Source organism: Rhinatrema bivittatum, chromosome 5 (assembly GCF_901001135.1).
Source record: "Rhinatrema bivittatum chromosome 5, aRhiBiv1.1, whole genome shotgun sequence".
NCBI classification, from domain to species: Eukaryota; Metazoa; Chordata; class Amphibia; order Gymnophiona; family Rhinatrematidae; genus Rhinatrema; species Rhinatrema bivittatum.
The window spans coordinates 59637718-59656299 of NC_042619.1; the positions used below are offsets into that span (position 1 = coordinate 59637718).

Below are 18582 nucleotides of genomic sequence, written 5' to 3' on the forward strand. Positions count from 1 at the left end.
AGGCGTGCGGCCATGCCTCCTTCTCTTAAAGGACCAGCAGCAGGAACTGGCCGCAGCCTCACTGACATCCAGTCTCCGCCTACTTCTTGGATCAGCCCTATATAAGGGCCTCGCTCCATTCCTCTAGTGTCTTCACATCCACCTGGATGTTCCTGCAGAGTTCTCTTCAGCTCAGATGCCTGTTCCTGATTCCTTCGTCTGTTCCAGTGTCCCTGTATTCCGGTGTTCCTGTTGTCTCCATGTTCCTGGTCTCCTTGTCTAGATGTTCCCTGCGGTTCTTCATTAGAACTCCTTTGTCACCTCTCTGGATCCAGATGTCCAAGCCCTAATGTCCAAGCCCTGATGTTCAAGTCCTGATGTTCCGTGATCCAAAATCCGGTTGTTCCATGAGTCAAGTCCTGGTGTTCAAGTCCTGTTGTTCCATGAGTAAAGTCCTGGTGTTCAAGTTCTGATGTTCCATGAGCCAAGTCCTGAAGTTCCAGTCCTGATTCTCCAGGTTCTGAATAACCTGTGCCTCCGGAGGTTCCTTGCTTTTATTTCCAAGATCTGGTTTTCAAGTTCCAAGTTTTTATCCTGAGTCTCTATCCTGTTCTGACTCCAGAGGATCCAAGGGATCACTTTGTTCCTAAGCTGTGAGACGTCCTGAGCTTGCCCCGCTCCCATCGTGGTCCGAGACTAGCCACCCAGCTGTATAGGGCGCATAGAGGACAGTGTGGTCTGCGACCAGCCCATGGTCTGTGTAGGGCACCTGATGGACCTTGCTTGTCCTCATCTGTGTCCACCTTCCAAGTCTCCACGTCTGTGTCCACCTTCCAAGTCTCTATCTCTGAGTCTTCCTTCCAAGTCTCAATGTCTTGTCTCCAGAGTCCCAAGCTCCACGTCTTGTCTCCAGAGTCTCCAAGTTTCACGTCTTGTCTCCAGAGTCTCCAAGTTTCAAGCTCTTCCTTTGACTCTCTGTGCTCCAAGCTCTCTTTTGGACTTTCTCATGTTTAACACTCCAAGTCCTCGCCCGAGGCTTACATTATAAGTCCTGTGTTCCCACTCCATCCAGCTCTGTTTCTATTCCGCCCATTCCTGCATGCACAATTCACCACAGGGCGCGGATCATGTCCTGTCTTGGGCCATTCCGTGGCCCAAGAGCTCCTGCTCTCCTATGAGCTAGTGACATGCTCCGAGCCCTCGCCATCGGCTCCATAAGGCTGTGCTCGTAACAGAATATGCTACATTCTTAAACCTCCTAAATACCTGGGAATGGAATGAAATTATTTGTGCTCCAACCCACAAAGCAGGAAATACATTAGATTTAATTTTCTTATTCATCATACTTCAAGTTGCCAGAACAAAATATACAAATAGACTAGTTACCATAGTCTGATCACTATTTATTAATAAATGTCAGTATCATATCACTTGTACTTCCTCACAACCTACCTGAGGCACAATCATTATTTCTTAGATGTCCCTATATTGAACCCAGACAATTCAAAGATCAACTATAATCTCAGATGCTCTCTGGACAACATGGTACTAAATTGGCATGATACAATTCAATCTGCCACTGAGCAATTAGTACCATTCAAACCTTACAAATGGTACACACAAACTCTCACACTTCAAAAGCATTCTTTGAGAAGGGCAGAAGCCAGATGGAGATGTAATCCATCATCAGAAAATTTAAAATCCTTCCATGATTTACTTGATCAATAAAAAGGAGCTATCAACTAGCTAAAAGATATTTTTTTCTCAAAATGTCTTAAAGATGCCATATAAAGCCTGCAAGATCTGTTTCATATTGTTAATTTTCCAAGCCTCCATTATCCCTTAACATAACAGTTTTCAGACTCTCCAGCAAATTCATGCATTCTTTGTGCCTCATTTCTCTCAGACAAGATAACTATTATTTGTGTTACTTTTCCAACATATACACCCCCTACAAACAATAATTAAACAATTCTTTGCACTGAATTCGAACCAGTCACTACAACTAAGGTTCTACAAGCCATTAATAAGCTTAAGTCATCATCATCTCCATTAAATCCTTGTTCAACAACTCTATTAAAGCTTTTCAGATACATAATTTTGGATTCAATAACACAAATCATTAACTGATTCAGGTTACATGCTTTCACATCTTAAAAATGCAGTTGCTCACCCTTTACCCAAGCAATTGATCTAGCTAACTTTAGTCTGATATCCTCATTTTCCTTTCTTACAAAAGTAATGGAATCATGTGTCGTTGGTCAGCTAACAGAATTTCTTGACAAAAATTAGTCAATGATCAATATCACTTTTGTTTCTGTCGTTATCACAATACAGAAATCCTTCTTTTATCAAGTACTGACACCATGCTCAGAAGATTAACACTGGTATTTGCTATATGTTAATTCTACTAGACATTAGTTCAGCATTTGATACAATAGATCATAACATTCTCCTAACCCATTTTACTGATGCTGGAATTTCTGGACCAGTGCTCTCTTGGTTTTCCTCTTATCTTTCTGAATGGTTTTGCCAAGTGCAGATAGCCGCCTTCTTGGCACCCCATTTCTTCAGGTGTCCTACAAGTCTCTGCTTTCAGCTGCACTTTATAACATAACTCCTCTTTGTTCTCTCCTTTCAACTTATGGCTTTATTTACAGATGACATCCTGATCTGTTTCCCCTTGAAAACTTCATGGACTGCTACTGTTGATTTTGCCACACTTTAGCCCAAATTTTCAAAACCCTGCACGTGCCAAAACGGGGGGAATATAGAGATGGCTGGGCCGAGCGTGCGCTGAGCGCATTTTCAAAATGGCCCGGCCATGCACTTATCTCCTGGTATATGCGGAAGTGCTGGGATTTTGAAAAGGGGTGTGCCGGGACAGAGTCTGGGCGGGTCCAGCCAGGACAGTGCCATTGGATGCTGTCCTGGAGAAGCACGTGCTGTCCTGGAGAAGCTTGCTGCGCGTGGAACTTACTCTTTCTCCGTGAAGCGGGTAAGTTCTAAAGCAAAAAAAATAAGAGTAAGTAGGTGAGGTTTGGAGGTTGGGGAGGAGAAGGGAAGAGGGCGGAAGGATAGGTAGGGTATAGGAAAGTTCCCTCCCAGTTGTTATAATAATCACATGTTCCATATTTCTAAGAAGGTATGGAACTTAGGGGTCATATTCGATTCATCTCTAGCCATTAAATATTTCACACATTACAGAAACCTCATTTCTGAAACTAAAAATGCTACGACACATTAAACCATATCAAGATCAGAATGATTTCAGAACTGTTATCCAGTCTTTCATTTTTTCATGAATAGATTTCTGTAACTCACTCTTCATTGGTCTATCACAAAACACTCTTCGGGCTTTACAGATTATGCAAAATGGAGCAACATGACTATTGACCAGTTCCAATATACTTGATCACATCACACCAGTTATGTTCTCACCCCACTGGCTCCCAGTGACATGGAGAATTCAATATAAAGTGGCTACCATTATCCGTAATCTAATATATAATATCACCTCCCCCTGGACTCAAGCAACACTCAAGTTACATACCCCCAGCAGAAGACTACATTCATCACAACTACAGTTACTCAACAACCCTTCACCATGTAACACCCATTTTGACTGCACTAGAGAATGGGACTTTTCAATTGCTGGTCCAACATTCTGGAACTCCCTACCCCTTCAACACTGCAACATCAGGGGTGGATTTTCAAAGGGTTTCATGCATAAAAACCCGCTCCTGCACGAGCTGAGCCTATTTTGCATAGGCTCGGTGATGTGCGCAAGCCCCAGGATGCGCGTATGTTACGGGTCTTGAAAAAAGGGGCAGGGAGGGGTGTGGCCCGAGGCCTCCGAAGGCCTGCTAGGCTGGGGAATCGTGCGCTGGCACTCGGCCAGTGCGTGCAACCTACGCCTGCACAGAGGCAGGTGCAAGTTAAATAATAAAGGTAGGGGGATTTAGGTAGGGCTGGGGGGGGGGCGGGTTAAATAGGGGAAGGGAGGGGAAGATGCAAGGGGGGAAAAGAAAAGTTCCCTCTGAGGTCGTTCCGATTTCAGAGCAGCCTCGAAGGGAATGGGGAAAGCCATCAAGGCTCCCCTAGGGCTCGGCGTATGCAAGGCGCACAAATGTGCACCCCCTTGCGTGCGCCAACCCTGGATTTTATAACATGCGAGCGGCTGCGCGCACATGTTATAAAATCTACGCCCGCGCATAGGTTACAAAATCTGGCCCAAAGTAACTCAAAGGAATTCAGGAAAGCCCTAAAACCGCATCTTTTTAACCAAGTGTTCAAAGATTTAATATCAATGGATTCCTTCAGTTAACCAGTTAATATGTCCTTTTTCAATAACAGGTTAATTTTAAAAGCCCTACACATGCCAAGGCTGGGTGATATGCGAGTATCTCGGCCTGGCGTGTGCAGCTTGGATTTTAGGAAGCGCCTGTGTACACATGTATCTTTCAGTATGCAAACAAATGGGAAAGGCAAAAAAGAGGGTGGGGAACAAAAGAAGAAGGAGACCGGAGGTCCTTCAAAGGTGCTTTATTAGTTGCCCGACTCTAGGCCTGAGTTTCGCCTGTAAAGGCTGCTTCAGGGGCTACAGTAATAAATAACAATAAATATTATTCGAACAATCAAAAAACATACATAAATATTCAATTAGAATTATTAAAATAATTAAAATAATTAAAACCATGGATAAAACAGACGCATAAACATACTAAACATACACTCATGGTTGATCAATATTGCATTGAAAAGAAACAGAGGAGGGACCCAGAGCAAGAGAAGCGAACTCAATTGGTCATGTAACAGGTGTTACCATTACTAAAATTAGTCTATCAATCATAACTAAACAAACATAAAATTAGTTTATCAATCATACCTAAACATACTTAAAATCTATTGATAAGCATAATCAATTGGATAATAGCACAGGCAAAGTATTAAAAATGCAAAAGGCAATAAATATGAACTGAGTTTAAAAGAATGATATTACTGATCTTAACAGATGATCAATTCAATCGTAACGAATAATCATAACAAATAATTAATTACCTTTTATAGATATCTCTAACGAATTTAGAGATATATTCTTCAATGCAAAAAGATGTTTATTCATCCATCAATCGGAAATTCCTCGATTGTGATCAAAAGCAGTTTAAAATTCAACTAAAAAAGGTTTGTAAAAAATATGCCTCTTTAATACAAAAATCCTTTCATTTATAAGCGTAAATTCTAATATGTATTTTAGATCATAAAAATGTGTAAAACATAAACTATGTATAAAGTGATAAAAGTGCTACTAACGTGTGTGATTAAGGTGAAACACATTACAATTATACAAGTGTAATTAATGCAATTGATTAAAATTGTCAATTGTGTTAAAGATTTTTGTGCATAAAAGTTAATTAGTACATAAAAGTTAGATGTCTCATGATCGATTCTATTGTGACAAAACGCAAGAGAGGATATCTCAAGAGTCGATCCCAGATGGTAAGTATTAATCAGTTCATTTATTGCGACAAAATAACGAAGAGAGTGTAATTAAACGGCAAAATAAGGTGAAAATGACTGAGTGGTCCTCATAGTAATATATGGCCGTTTTAAATACTAACTGATCAAATAAAATATTATCTTTTAAAAGCATGAATGTATTTCTGGGTCACTGTAATTGTAATTGTTTGGGGAACAGACACACCATATACGATATACCAAAAAAACGCGGACATTTGAATTCAAAAAATTAATAAAAATAAGGATTAACAAGAATATTTTTGGAACAAAAAATTTTTTGGAACAAAAAATTTATATGACGCAATGCACACAAATGAGTAGCGCCAAAACATTTTTAAGCTCATATCGGCATATTTTAATTAAAATAAAGTAAATTAAAAAATAACTCATATAGCCGAGGTTTAAAAATTGCCTACCATGTTCTTATCTATTTTGTGCTCATAAAATGTCTTAACAAATGTGCGCTGCTTGAGTGTGTTATCGATAATGATATGCATTCTTCCTCCTTTTTACTATGCAGTCGCCGGGTCTAATAGAGATTCAAATCATGCAATGCTTAAGTTAATATATCGAGACTACTGCGGCAACATACACGAAGGAGTCGTCAAACAAAATAAGTTAATAACCGCATACATTGACATACCCCTTTAAAAGTCACAAGAACTTTCGTATTACTTACTGCGCGTCTGGGATCAGATAAAATTTAAACAAACATCGGAAGCATTCAGACCAGGAAGTTTATATATTCGTATTTGGCGCCAAAACTGCTGTCAATCAATTGAAAGGGGAGTGGGCAGTTGAAAAAAATATCAAAAGATGTAATAAAAACAAAATAAAATTTAAAAAAAATGAACTAAGGTGAAAATATCAATTGTGTGACTAAAAAATGTTTAAAAAAATATTAGAAACTTAGGTGGATTTATAAGGGTGTAGTTAGCTACAACTGTCAATCACCACCTGTGGGCGTGGTTCACAAAATCTACGTCATGCTCTTGATCAACTTGCAAGCTTGTTATCTTAATGCTCTCCAGGCGCATTGTGTCTAACTGAGCACTGTGTATCTAGACAATTAGATTTAGTTCTTTATATATGGTGATCTACAGAAAAAATGCTATGACTGCTATACATCTTAAATCACACAAATTAACCCATGGTAAAAAACAAAAATTGCCAACTACTTGAAAGAACATGAATAAGAAGCAAACATATTAAATTGGATGTGAAAAAATAATAAAAATATACACAAAAACCGTGGAAAACTAAAAAATGGAAAAAAGTTGAATGAACAATGAAAGCACTATTGTGAGGAATCATATCCTGAAAAATGTTATTTTTAAAACAAACCTTTAAAATAGTAGAAAATAGTAACTACTTGCTTGAAAAAATAAATAAATAAAAAAATATGTTTGCTTCCTGGTCTGAATGCTTCCGATGTTTGTTTAAATTTTATCTGATCCCAGACGCGCAGTAAGTAATACGAAAGTTCTTGTGACTTTTAAAGGGGTATGTCAATGTATGCGGTTATTAACTTATTTTGTTTGACGACTCCTTCGTGTATGTTGCCGCAGTAGTCTCGATATATTAACTTAAGCATTGCATGATTTGAATCTCTATTAGACCCGGCGACTGCATAGTAAAAAGGAGGAAGAATGCATATCATTATCGATAACACACTCAAGCAGCGCACATTTGTTAAGACATTTTATGAGCACAAAATAGATAAGAACATGGTAGGCAATTTTTAAACCTCGGCTATATGAGTTATTTTTTAATTTACTTTATTTTAATTAAAATATGCCGATATGAGCTTAAAAATGTTTTGGCGCTACTCATTTGTGTGCATTGCGTCATATAAATTTTTTGTTCCAAAAAATTTTTTGTTCCAAAAATATTCTTGTTAATCCTTATTTTTATTAATTTTTTGAATTCAAATGTCCGCGTTTTTTTGGTATATCGTATATGGTGTGTCTGTTCCCCAAACAATTACAATTACAGTGACCCAGAAATACATTCATGCTTTTAAAAGATAATATTTTATTTGATCAGTTAGTATTTAAAACGGCCATATATTACTATGAGGACCACTCAGTCATTTTCACCTTATTTTGCCGTTTAATTACACTCTCTTCGTTATTATTGTCGCAATAAATGAACTGATTAATACTTACCATCTGGGATCGACTCTTGAGATATCCTCTCTTGCGTTTTGTCACAATAGAATCGATCATGAGACATCTAACTTTTATGTACTAATTAACTTTTATGCACAAAAATCTTTAACACAATTGACAATTTTAATCAATTGCATTAATTACACTTGTATAATTGTAATGTGTTTCACCTTATTTAATCACACACGTTAGTAGCACTTTTATCACTTTATACATAGTTTATGTTTTACACATTTTTATGATCTAAAATACATATTAGAATTTACACTTATAAATGAAAGGATTTTTGTATTAAAGAGGCATATTTTTTACAAACCTTTTTTAGTTGAATTTTAAACTGCTTTTGATCACAATCGAGGAATTTCCGATTGATGGATGAATAAACATCTTTTTGCATTGAAGAATATATCTCTAAATTCGTTAGAGATATCTATAAAAGGTAATTAATTATTTGTTATGATTATTCGTTACGATTGAATTGATCATCTGTTAAGATCAGTAATATCATTCTTTTAAACTCAGTTCATATTTATTGCCTTTTGCATTTTTAATACTTTGCCTGTGCTATTATCCAATTGATTATGCTTATCAATAGATTTTAAGTATGTTTAGGTATGATTGATAAACTAATTTTATGTTTGTTTAGTTATGATTGATAGACTAATTTTAGTAATGGTAACACCTGTTACATGACCAATTGAGTTCGCTTCTCTTGCTCTGGGTCCCTCCTCTGTTTCTTTTCAATGCAATATTGATCAACCATGAGTGTATGTTTAGTATGTTTATGCGTCTGTTTTATCCATGGTTTTAATTATTTTAATTATTTTAATAATTCTAATTGAATATTTATGTATGTTTTTTGATTGTTCGAATAATATTTATTGTTATTTATTACTGTAGCCCCTGAAGCAGCCTTTACAGGCGAAACTCAGGCCTAGAGTCGGGCAACTAATAAAGCACCTTTGAAGGACCTCCGGTCTCCTTCTTCTTTTGTTCCTCACGGCTTTTCTTGACCGCCTTCCTCTTTGTTTTTTGGGCCCAAAAAAGAGGGTGGGACATGGGCAAGATCTGGGCAGGGCCTGGGTGGGGCATGGGTGGTCAGGGTTTCTAACATGAAATATGCGCGTAAGTAATGAAACAAAAAAAAATGGCTAATTAGTGGGGTTTTAAGGGTTGAGGCTAAAAGGGTAAAAGGAAGGCATATTAACTAGGGGGGGTTAGGAAGTCTTATCCTTTACCTTGGCGAACTGGGAATGGACTGGGGAAACTGGTAAATGTGTCAGCACGCATATCTAATAAAATCACTCCACTTATGCAGTAGAGCCGGCATTTGCATGCTCATGCATGCATCCATATAAAATTGCAGACGCATGTACACGCATACGGACAATTTTATATCATGCATGCATATATGTTCGTAAGTTATAAAATGGCCACTTCTTTCGGCGAAAGCCTGCATACATGCATACATGTACGCCTGTGCGGCTTTTTCAAAGTTACAGTTCCTGTATTTCTCACTTGTCTAAGTCTTATTTGTTTTAACTATGTACTTATTGATTTTAGCATGATTTTTTTTATTTTTCTATGTTACTGCCCCAAATTTTGAACTTTTTAAATAAACAAACAAACTTATAGAAACATAGAAATGACGGCAGAAGAAGACCAAACGGCCCATCCAGTCTGCCCAGCAAGCTATGCACTTTTTTATTTTCCTCTTACTTGCTAGGCTTGGCTCTTAGTACCTTTTAGTTTTATTTCCCTTCCACCCCACCATTAATGTAGAGAGCAGTGTTGGAACTGCATCTAATTGAATATGTAGCTTAGTTAGGGGTAGTAACCACCTCAATAAGCAAGCTACACCCATGCTTTTGTTTACTCGACAATGTAATTTAGTCCTAGTTGGTTGTTGTCTATATATATAGATACTCTTTTCTACATTGCCCCTGCCGTTGAAGCAGAGAGCTATGCTGGCTATGCGTTGAACTAACAAATAAATAAATAAATATGTTAGTAGTATAAGCCTTGAGGTGAATAAAAGTGTCTTAGACTGATAACGTCATTTGTGAGTGGGAGCCAAAGGCACAGCAGAGCCCAATAATGGAGAGCATAGGTGAAACCAGCCACCTATGAGCTCTGGATATCTTTTCTCAGACTCTTCAGCATAACTTAGTAGGGTTGGAAATGCATTAAATTGTAGCTGAATATCCCTTTTAACAACGGCAGGTATTTGGGGTAACCCAGTCATCTGCTGCTGTTTGCCTGCATCAGTGATCTGATCAGTCAGATCACTCAAAATAAAATAACATTGCGCTGCTGACCAACTTTAGTGTAAATACAATACTGTTAATTAGAACAGCCTAGACTTTAAGTGCTTGATGTGTCAGGAGTCTAGGAATGTTGCCATTTGCGCATTTGCAATTCTGTAAGGATCGTTCTGTTCATATGCATTCACACCACTCTTCAACACTTTCTAATCTAACAGATGCCTCATGCCTAGGTTCCTGGTAAAAAGCAGCTCCGAGAAAAAGAATGTGAGAAAAAAGGAAAGGGAAAATAAGTCAGTAAACGGGAAAAACATGGCAAACAAGACTGTAATGAATTACTTTCTTTCCCCTATATCTTTCTCACCTTACCATCATAGAGAATACCTTGACAGTTCAAAATATTAAAATCTAAAAATATTAGGCAAGCAATCTTTTTGTTGTTGATGCCAAAGAAATGATATGGAAATGAAAAAAGGTCAGGACTTCATGAATATTAAAAAAAAAAAAAAGAAGCAGATTTATTACTTTGCTAATTATGTAAATGGCCCTGTATGTAGTGCATCTCAGATACCACACTGTAAAAGTCTTTATATTGTAAAGATAACACCAAAATGTTGTGCCTTCATGCAGTGTAACACTTTAATCAATAATGCTAGTTTGCAACTTATTACCTTGTGTACTGAAAGTGAGTTTTCCAACTCATTAGCACACAGGGAAGGTAAAATTATAACTGCCTATTCAGTGCTGAAGTCTGTATGTAGAAAGTACATGCACACATCAGCATGAATTTTCAAAGTGGCCATTCATGCATGTCTACTTTGCAAATTAGTGGGTATATGCGGAGCTTAGCATGGTACACATTTTATGCCTGCTCGGGAACAGGTGTAAAAGGGGAATGTACAATTACTCTCATATACCTTTGAAAATCAAAAGTATGCGTGTAAAAGGAGTTCCTGTCCCAACTCCACCCCCAGGAATGCCTCTTTCTAGTATGTATAAAACATTTTGTACATGCTTCTACTCATATAACCCTCCTGACAATTTTTAAAAACAAATTTGTGTGCACAAAATTGGGTTTTAATGCATAAAAGCTTTTAAAAAAAATCAGGCCCTGTATGCAGCAAAACAAATTGTTTTGTTTTTATTTCAGCCTCTTGATACTTTAGCAGCTTCTCTAAAACATTAAAAGGTAAATTTAAAAAGTAGCACACGGGTGCAGATGTATGCACATATGCCAGTTCGCGCAAAAGGACACGGCCATTTTATAACATATGTGCATATATCTGCACATGGTTTAAAATAGGCTGAACATGTGAATTATGTGCACACAAGTTTATAATGGATGCATGTAAATGCCGCCTCTAGCGCATAAGTGGGGGAATTTTATAAGGGAGGCGCACCGATGCAATTGGCCATTTTCCTAGTTTGTTCCCAGTTCACCCAGATAAGGAATAGGACTTCCTAACCCATCTAGTTTAATAGCCTCCATTTTACCCTGTTAACCCTGACCCTTAAAATCCCATTCACCTCTTTACTTTTTTATTTTTGACTTACACGCCATCCATAACAGAAGAAAAATGATGCGGTAGGGGACCCCGGTGCGCACTTGTGTACTGCAGTTTCGTTGAGAAATCCAGGAATGCCCATGGCCCGGCCAGACAATGCTCACTCCCCGCCCCTTCTTTAGAAAACTTTTTTGTGCGTGTAGTGGGAGATACATGCGTACTCAGGCGGCTTCTAAAATCTGCTCAGCATGTGCCGGCCTGAGATACACTCTTATCTCACAGTTTTGGTGCACGCAGGGCTTTTAAAATTCACCTGTAAGCTTTTTGTCTGAACTGTTGTGAATATAAGTTCTGGGGATTCTTTATAACAGTTTCCATGATTTTTCCCGGCACTGAAGTCAGACTCACCAGTCTATAGTTTCCCGGATCATCCCTGGAGCCCTTTTTAAATATTGGGGTTACATTGGCCACCTTCCAGTCTTCAGGTAAACACTGGCACGCGCCAATACCGAGAGTTACGTGCCTGGACGGGCCACGCCCGCAGCCATGCACATATCTCCTGATATGTGTGGAAGAGCCGGTTTGAAAAAAAGAGGCAGGCGGATGGGATATAAGTGGGGTGGGGTGGGGGGGCCATCTGGGACCGTGCCATTAGGCACTAACTAGTAACTACTACTCCGGAAAACTGTAAGTATAGGGAAAAAAAACTTGTTAGAGGGGATTTAGATGTTGGGGAGGAGAGGGAAAAAGGCAGGTAGGGTAGATAGGGAGTGTAGGAAGTTCCCTCCCAGACCGCTCCTTTATTGGAGCGGACTGGGAGGGAACTGGGGAAAGGCCCAGTCCACCGTCACATGCATTTTATAAAATGCCCCTCCCTGTTCTGCATGTGAGTGGGCACTTGCACGTGTCGATATAAAACCGGGATGCATGTGAGTGCAGGTAGTTGATTTTATAACATACATGCATCAGCGCACATGTTATAAAATTGGCGCGTCCATGTGCGCGTGCCAAGAACCACACGCACATGGACGCCCACATGCCTGTCTAAAAATTCACCTTTAATTTTAATAGGGCTGAAATTTCATTTTTTAATTCTTTCAGAACCCAGGGGTGAATAGTACTCTTCAGTCTGTCAATCTGGCCTACTCATCTTCCAGGTTCACCATGATTTGGTTCAGTTCATCTAAATTATCACCCTTGAAAACTCTCCTGAGCGAGTATCTCCCCAACATCCTCTTCAGTAAACATTGAAGTAAATAATTTGTCTAGTCTTTCAGCAATTCCCTTATCTTCCCTAATTGCCCCTTTAACTTCTCAATCATCTAACAGCCCAATCAACTCCCTTGCAAGCTTTCTGCTTCGAATATATTTTAAAAATTGAAATATATATTTCTGTATGGGTTAATGCTGAAAAAAGGGGCAGGAGCAATGCCTACTGTCTCCTGCCCTTTGCAAATCCTGCAGGTATAGTTATCTCTTTTGTGAAAACCAGCTTGGAACAATCTTTTCACACCTTTTAGCACTATGAATATAGTTAATGAGCTGCTTTGCAATATTTTGCATTACAGCAGCTCATTAATTTTTTATTTTACAGATGTAAACTTGCATATGTAAATTTATCATATGTCAAACCAAAAAAATATGTAATCTGTTACGTACATAAAAACTCAACTTAACTCAGCTTATAGGCACAAGTAGTTGTATTTACCCATGAAGCAGACTTTGTGGATTTCAGCATGCCTTAGTATATTGGCCTCCTAGCTTCAAACGTTTTGTATTTTCTCTGCATACAAGAAAGAGATTGAATAGTTTAATTTACATTCTGTAAAAGAGGATTGGATACATTTCCTTCCCGGTTTTAAAACTCCAGTGACAGATGGCCTGTGGAGATCTGAATTTTCTTTAAGGATCCCCAAATCCTTTATATACTAAGAATGTCATTCATGATTAATGAAGAATTCATCTCCTCAGACAATGTTCTCCCACATACCATCTCTATTACATTTTGAGATGGTTTGTTTATTTTATGACATATACAAAAATCCACCTGTTCATTTATTTGTGTGAATTATTGGGTCAGGGATTGTGCTGAAACATTCAGATACTCAATAAATGAATCAGCTTTGGAATATTACTTGATGCTGTCAATTTTAACATTGCCTTTGTTAGTCAAGTAATAAGTTCCATCTCAATTCTGTAGAAGGAAAAAAAAGTATAGATTCAAGGACAAGAATACACAAGCAAGTATAATAAAGTTCCAAATAATCAATGTATTCTTCAAAATCACTGTTACTTCCTTCCAGTTATGCTAAGAACTAAATTTGAATAAACTTGAAAAGTAACCACTGATCTTATATATCATCAATCTTTGCACTGAAAAAATATAAGAAAGTCATTTTGCTTAAAGCGGAGATAAAAATATACATAGAGTCTTATATGAATGTTTCTATTTAATATTAAAAATGTGCTCTGGTTTATAGACTTGCTATTTTTATTGCAGATTCTTTTTTACCAAACTTTCTTTCAGAATTAACTTGGAACAGAAAAGTACAATAGATTCCAAATCTTTGGAATTAACTATCCTCTTATTTATTGAAGACTTCCTTTACAACACTCATGCTGAGTCCAATTTGCATTAATTTGATGGTGTTATTAATCCCACAAACAATTTAAAAGATTCAATGGTCCTGTTATGTTGCTGGCCTGACTTTAAGAATACAAAAGGATTTTGAGCATCCCTAAAGTACAATTTCTGGAGTGAAATTTATGTCTGGATCTTGTCTTAAACAGGTACATTTTTAGCAAACAACTACAAAATTGCATGTATATTTTCAAGCATATGCAAGACAACCTAATATTCAAGCTCTACGTAGCCACACATATTTTGTTTAAATATCGGGTGCTTACACAGTTAAATATATGCTCATAAAAAGCAGAACTTCATCATTCTAATACCAGAAAAAAACCCTATTTCAACACCAGACTTACTAAAGGCTTAATGCTTTTTAGAAATTGGGATGGTAAATTGCTAGCTAACCCTGCTTTAGATTAGCCAAAAAAGAGGCCAGTCCATCCCCAGATGGATCACAACCGGGGTGGTGTTCCACTTCTAGATCCCAGGTATGTGGGGCTTAAGGAGACAGGGCAGAGGCTGGTGGTGGACTGGTGATCACAAATATGTGTGGGCCCGTCCACCCATCAGTCTCTGATGTCAATGCTTTTTCCTGCTTATCCCACCCATCTAGAACTGCTCATAGGCAGGGCAGACCAAGAATAGCATGGTGAGGTGAAGGGATGTTAACACAGTCGCAGCATGGTGAGGACAAGGTTGGCTATGTCTAGGAGCACAAAGTAAGTAATGTTAAAGCTACTTAAGCAAGGAATACCAAATAACTAGACTCCCTGCCTACTATGTGACATGTGTAAGAACTGTGATGAGACACTTGTCAAGTGTTCAGCTTTGACGACCAGGACTGGCCTGCTCTTCACCCAAGTTATGTTGCTCATTCATGTGACTTCTGCTCTTTTATGGACCAGGTTGTCATCATGGTAGAGAATGTCTTACCAAGCAATTATGGATTGGACTGCAGTATAACTATAATAGTGGGGCTTTAATTGACCCTGCATCACAGATGGTGAAATGTCATAAGATGGGCTGGCTTGTATGGCTAATCCTGTGGCAATACAATGCTTATTGTTTGCAAATTGCAATACAGCAGGAATTGAGTGTGCAGGAAAGGGCATGGTCAACCCATAGGTAACTGGGAAGTTTATTTGGCATATTTCTTTTTATTCAGTAATTGAATTGTACACAATTGACATATGCTGCGGCCATATATATCCCCCCCAAAATTTTATTTCTCAAACAGCATGAAAAGAGTTCTTTTGCAGGTCAAGTGAGAAAGTGGATTGGGAATTTGGGGGATAGGGAGAGAGAGGGGATGGGCAATAAATAGGATGGGAGAAGAAGGTAAGTTGCACTTGTCATGGTTGTGTACTTCATTGTAAAATTTTAAGTTTAGTAAAATATTCAAGAAAATATTTAATCTAGATATTAAATTATTTGAATGAACATGTTAATAAATGTTATATAATAAGTGTTATTTTATAAGTTTTTGCTAAAAAAAAAAAGCCACTAGAAAGTTAATAATTAAAGTTTAAAAAGCATAAAAAGTCATTTCAAGTTAATAGGGTCTAATATTATTTAAGTAAAGCTTATCTACTATAAGTCTTCCATTGGGAAAAATTCTAATAAAATTCATAGTTGTTTAGAAAAGAAATAAAATAGAAAGGAATGCTGCAACACAGATTAAATAAACATTGTTTTTGTACTGATTACTATCAAGGTAAATTTCATAGTTACGCATGCAAAATTATCATATACACGTATAAGTAGTCTGTACTCATGTAATTGCTATTTTATAATATGCTTTAGAAGAAAGACCGCTGACCATTTTAATAGCCACTGTCTTGACTGACTCCAACTAGATTATATTCTTTTGAAGATGTGGATTCCAGAATTTTATACATTATTTCAGGGACCTATACAGATGCAATACCACCCCCCTTTTTCTGTTGACCATTTCTCTCCTTATGCAGCTGTAAGAATAGTGGACCCTTGTGCTGTGGTGTGGTTGATACAGCCTAGCAGGTGAACATACTAGTTCCATGCCAACAGCTGGCAAAAATGCCTTGGGCTGGGACAAGACTGAAGCTTCATCTATACCAGTCCCGTTTCCTGCGAGTTGAGCCTTTGGCTAGGAATTAGGCGAAGACCCCCATAGGGTTTAAAGGATAAAAGAATCTGGGGCTAGGCCAAGGACCAGAAGGTCAGTACAAACATCTGTTAGAGAATTATCAGTAGCGAAGCGGAGGTTGAGGTGGGCAGCAAGCAAGACATAGGCAAAGTCCATAATTAAGGTCAGTGGCAGGTGGCAGGCAGGAGAGCAGTACGGATCTGTAGCAGAGATCAATACTGAAGTTAGGCTGGAGACAGGATAGGCCAGAGGAACTGGACAAGGAAGGATGGACTGGAGGAGATTAGGCAGACTGGAAGAGGCAAGATATGCTGGACATAGCAAGGGAGGAGGAATAGCCTAGTGGTTAGAGCAGTGCTGTTGCTCCTTGTGCCTCAGGTACAAAAACTCACAGATTGTAAGCCCTCTGGGTATTAGAGAAATACCTACAGTACCTGAATGTAAACCGGTGTGATATCTCAAATGTCAGTATATAAAAATAAAAAGGCACGATAAGGTAAGGAACCAAGGCAGGATCAGAAATGCAGCAGCAACATGTACTGCAATCAAGCAGGAAGACCTGCTACTGAGGCAAGGAAAGGAGTGTGATTGGGGTATTTATACCCAGCAGTGTGATGTCATCAGAGCATGCACTCTACAGAAGCCCAGGAATAGGGGTGCTGTTGGTATCATAGAAGCATTCTTACCACTTCAAGTACAGTCAGTGTCCTGGTGTGAGTATTGCTAGGGGAGGCCTGAGAATTATGGTGGCATTCTTGCTGCTTTAAAGGCAGTCTGTGTCCTGGGGTGAGTGCTGCTGATGTGGGGGTCAAACATTACAGGAGCCAAGAAACCTTCTAGCTTTGCCTTACTTTATCCAGCACTTGAACATGCTTTATCCACTGGTTGTGGGAGTGATTGTTGTGCTCTGTTCTTGAATATCAAAGAATAATAAAGAAGCAGGAAATTGTTTAAGATAAGTGTGAAAATAAATAATATTTATAAGGTTGAAAATTTAAAAAAACATGTAGGGTAAATGGAATAAATAAAGTAAGGTATTCTTGAGATAGGGAGATAAAAATGGGAATAAGTAAATGACATGAACAGATTGCTCTAAGAGATGATGCTGGTTGAAGCCCATTACGGGCAAGAGCCTGTGGATTACCGTATTTTTCGCTCCATAAGACGCACTTTTTTTCCCCCAAAAGTGGGGGGAAAATGTATGTGCGTCTTATGGAGCGAATATAAAAAAAAACAAACAAATCTAACAACCCCCCCCCTCCTGACTCCCCCAAGACCTGCCGACTTAGTTTACCGCAACCCCCCACCCTCCTGACCCCCCCAAGACCTGCCGACTTAATTTACCGCAACCCCCACCCTCCTGACCCCCCCAAGACTTGCCAAACGTCCCTGGTGGTCCAGCGGGGGTCCAGGAGCGGTCCGGGAACGATCTCCTCGTCGTGGGCCGTCGGCTGCCAGTAATCAAAATGGCGCCGACGGCCCTTTGCCCTCATATGTCACTGGGACCGACCGCTGCTATTGGTCGGTCTCAGTGACATAGTAAGGGCCGTCGGCGCCATTTTGATTACTGGCAGCCGACGGCCCACGCCCAGGAGATCGTTCCCGGACTGCTCCTGGACCCCCGCTGGACCACCAGGGACGTTTGGCAGGTCTTGGGGGGGTCAGGAGGGTGGGGGGTTGCGGTAAATTAATTCGGCAGGTCTTGGGGGGGGTCAGGAGGGAGGGGGTTGCGGTAAATTAAGTCGGCAGGTCTTGGGGGGGTCAGGAGGGTGGGGGTTGCGGTAAATTAAGTCGGCAGGTCTTGGGGGGGGTCAGGAGGGTAGGGTGTTGCGGTAAATTAAGTCGGCAGGTCTTGGGGGGTCAGGAGGGTGGGGGGTTGCGGTAAATTAAGTCGGCAGGTCTTGGCGGGGTGAGGAGGGTGGGGGTTGCGGTAAATTAAGTCGGCAGGTCTTGGGGGGGTCAGGAGGGTGGGGGGTTGCGGTAAATTAAGTCGGCAGGTCTTGGGGGAGTCAGGAGGGTGGGGGTTGTTAATTTAAAGTGTGGGATGGGGGTTTTTTTTTGGGGGGGGGAGGGGTTCCCAGAGAGAAAAGTTTTCTGATCTGGGGAGTGGACCGAAATGGCCCTCCCCAGACCCGAAAACAAAATGGGGAGAAAAAAAAAAAGCTATGCACTCCCCTAATTTGCTCCATAAGACGCCCAGACACAGAACCGGTTTAGCACAGTTTTTTTTTTGTTTTTTTTTGTATTATATCTTTTTATTGCTGTTTCAAAGTTTTTACAGACCATAATAAGATACAGGTAAACAGCACATACCTGATACAAACAATGTTAAACAGCAAACACAATGACAAGTTAAAGTATCGTAGAAAGAGTCAGTGGTGTAACT

General features: G+C 39.3%; 1 protein-coding gene and 1 long non-coding RNA gene across 5 annotated transcripts in view; one reads left to right on the plus strand and one right to left on the minus strand.

Moving 5' to 3' along the window:
- CNTN5 (contactin 5) overlaps nt 1-18582 on the plus strand; it is a 2626638-nt gene that overhangs the window by 910776 nt on the left and 1697280 nt on the right. The gene's annotated exons all lie outside the window — the stretch shown is intronic.
- Nucleotides 1-18582, minus strand: part of LOC115091978 — a 234768-nt gene that overhangs the window by 41092 nt on the left and 175094 nt on the right. Inside the window, exon 2 of the long non-coding RNA XR_003856868.1 lies at nt 13148-13222. This is a non-coding gene — a long non-coding RNA (uncharacterized LOC115091978). The remainder of the gene's footprint in view (nt 1-13147; nt 13223-18582) is intronic.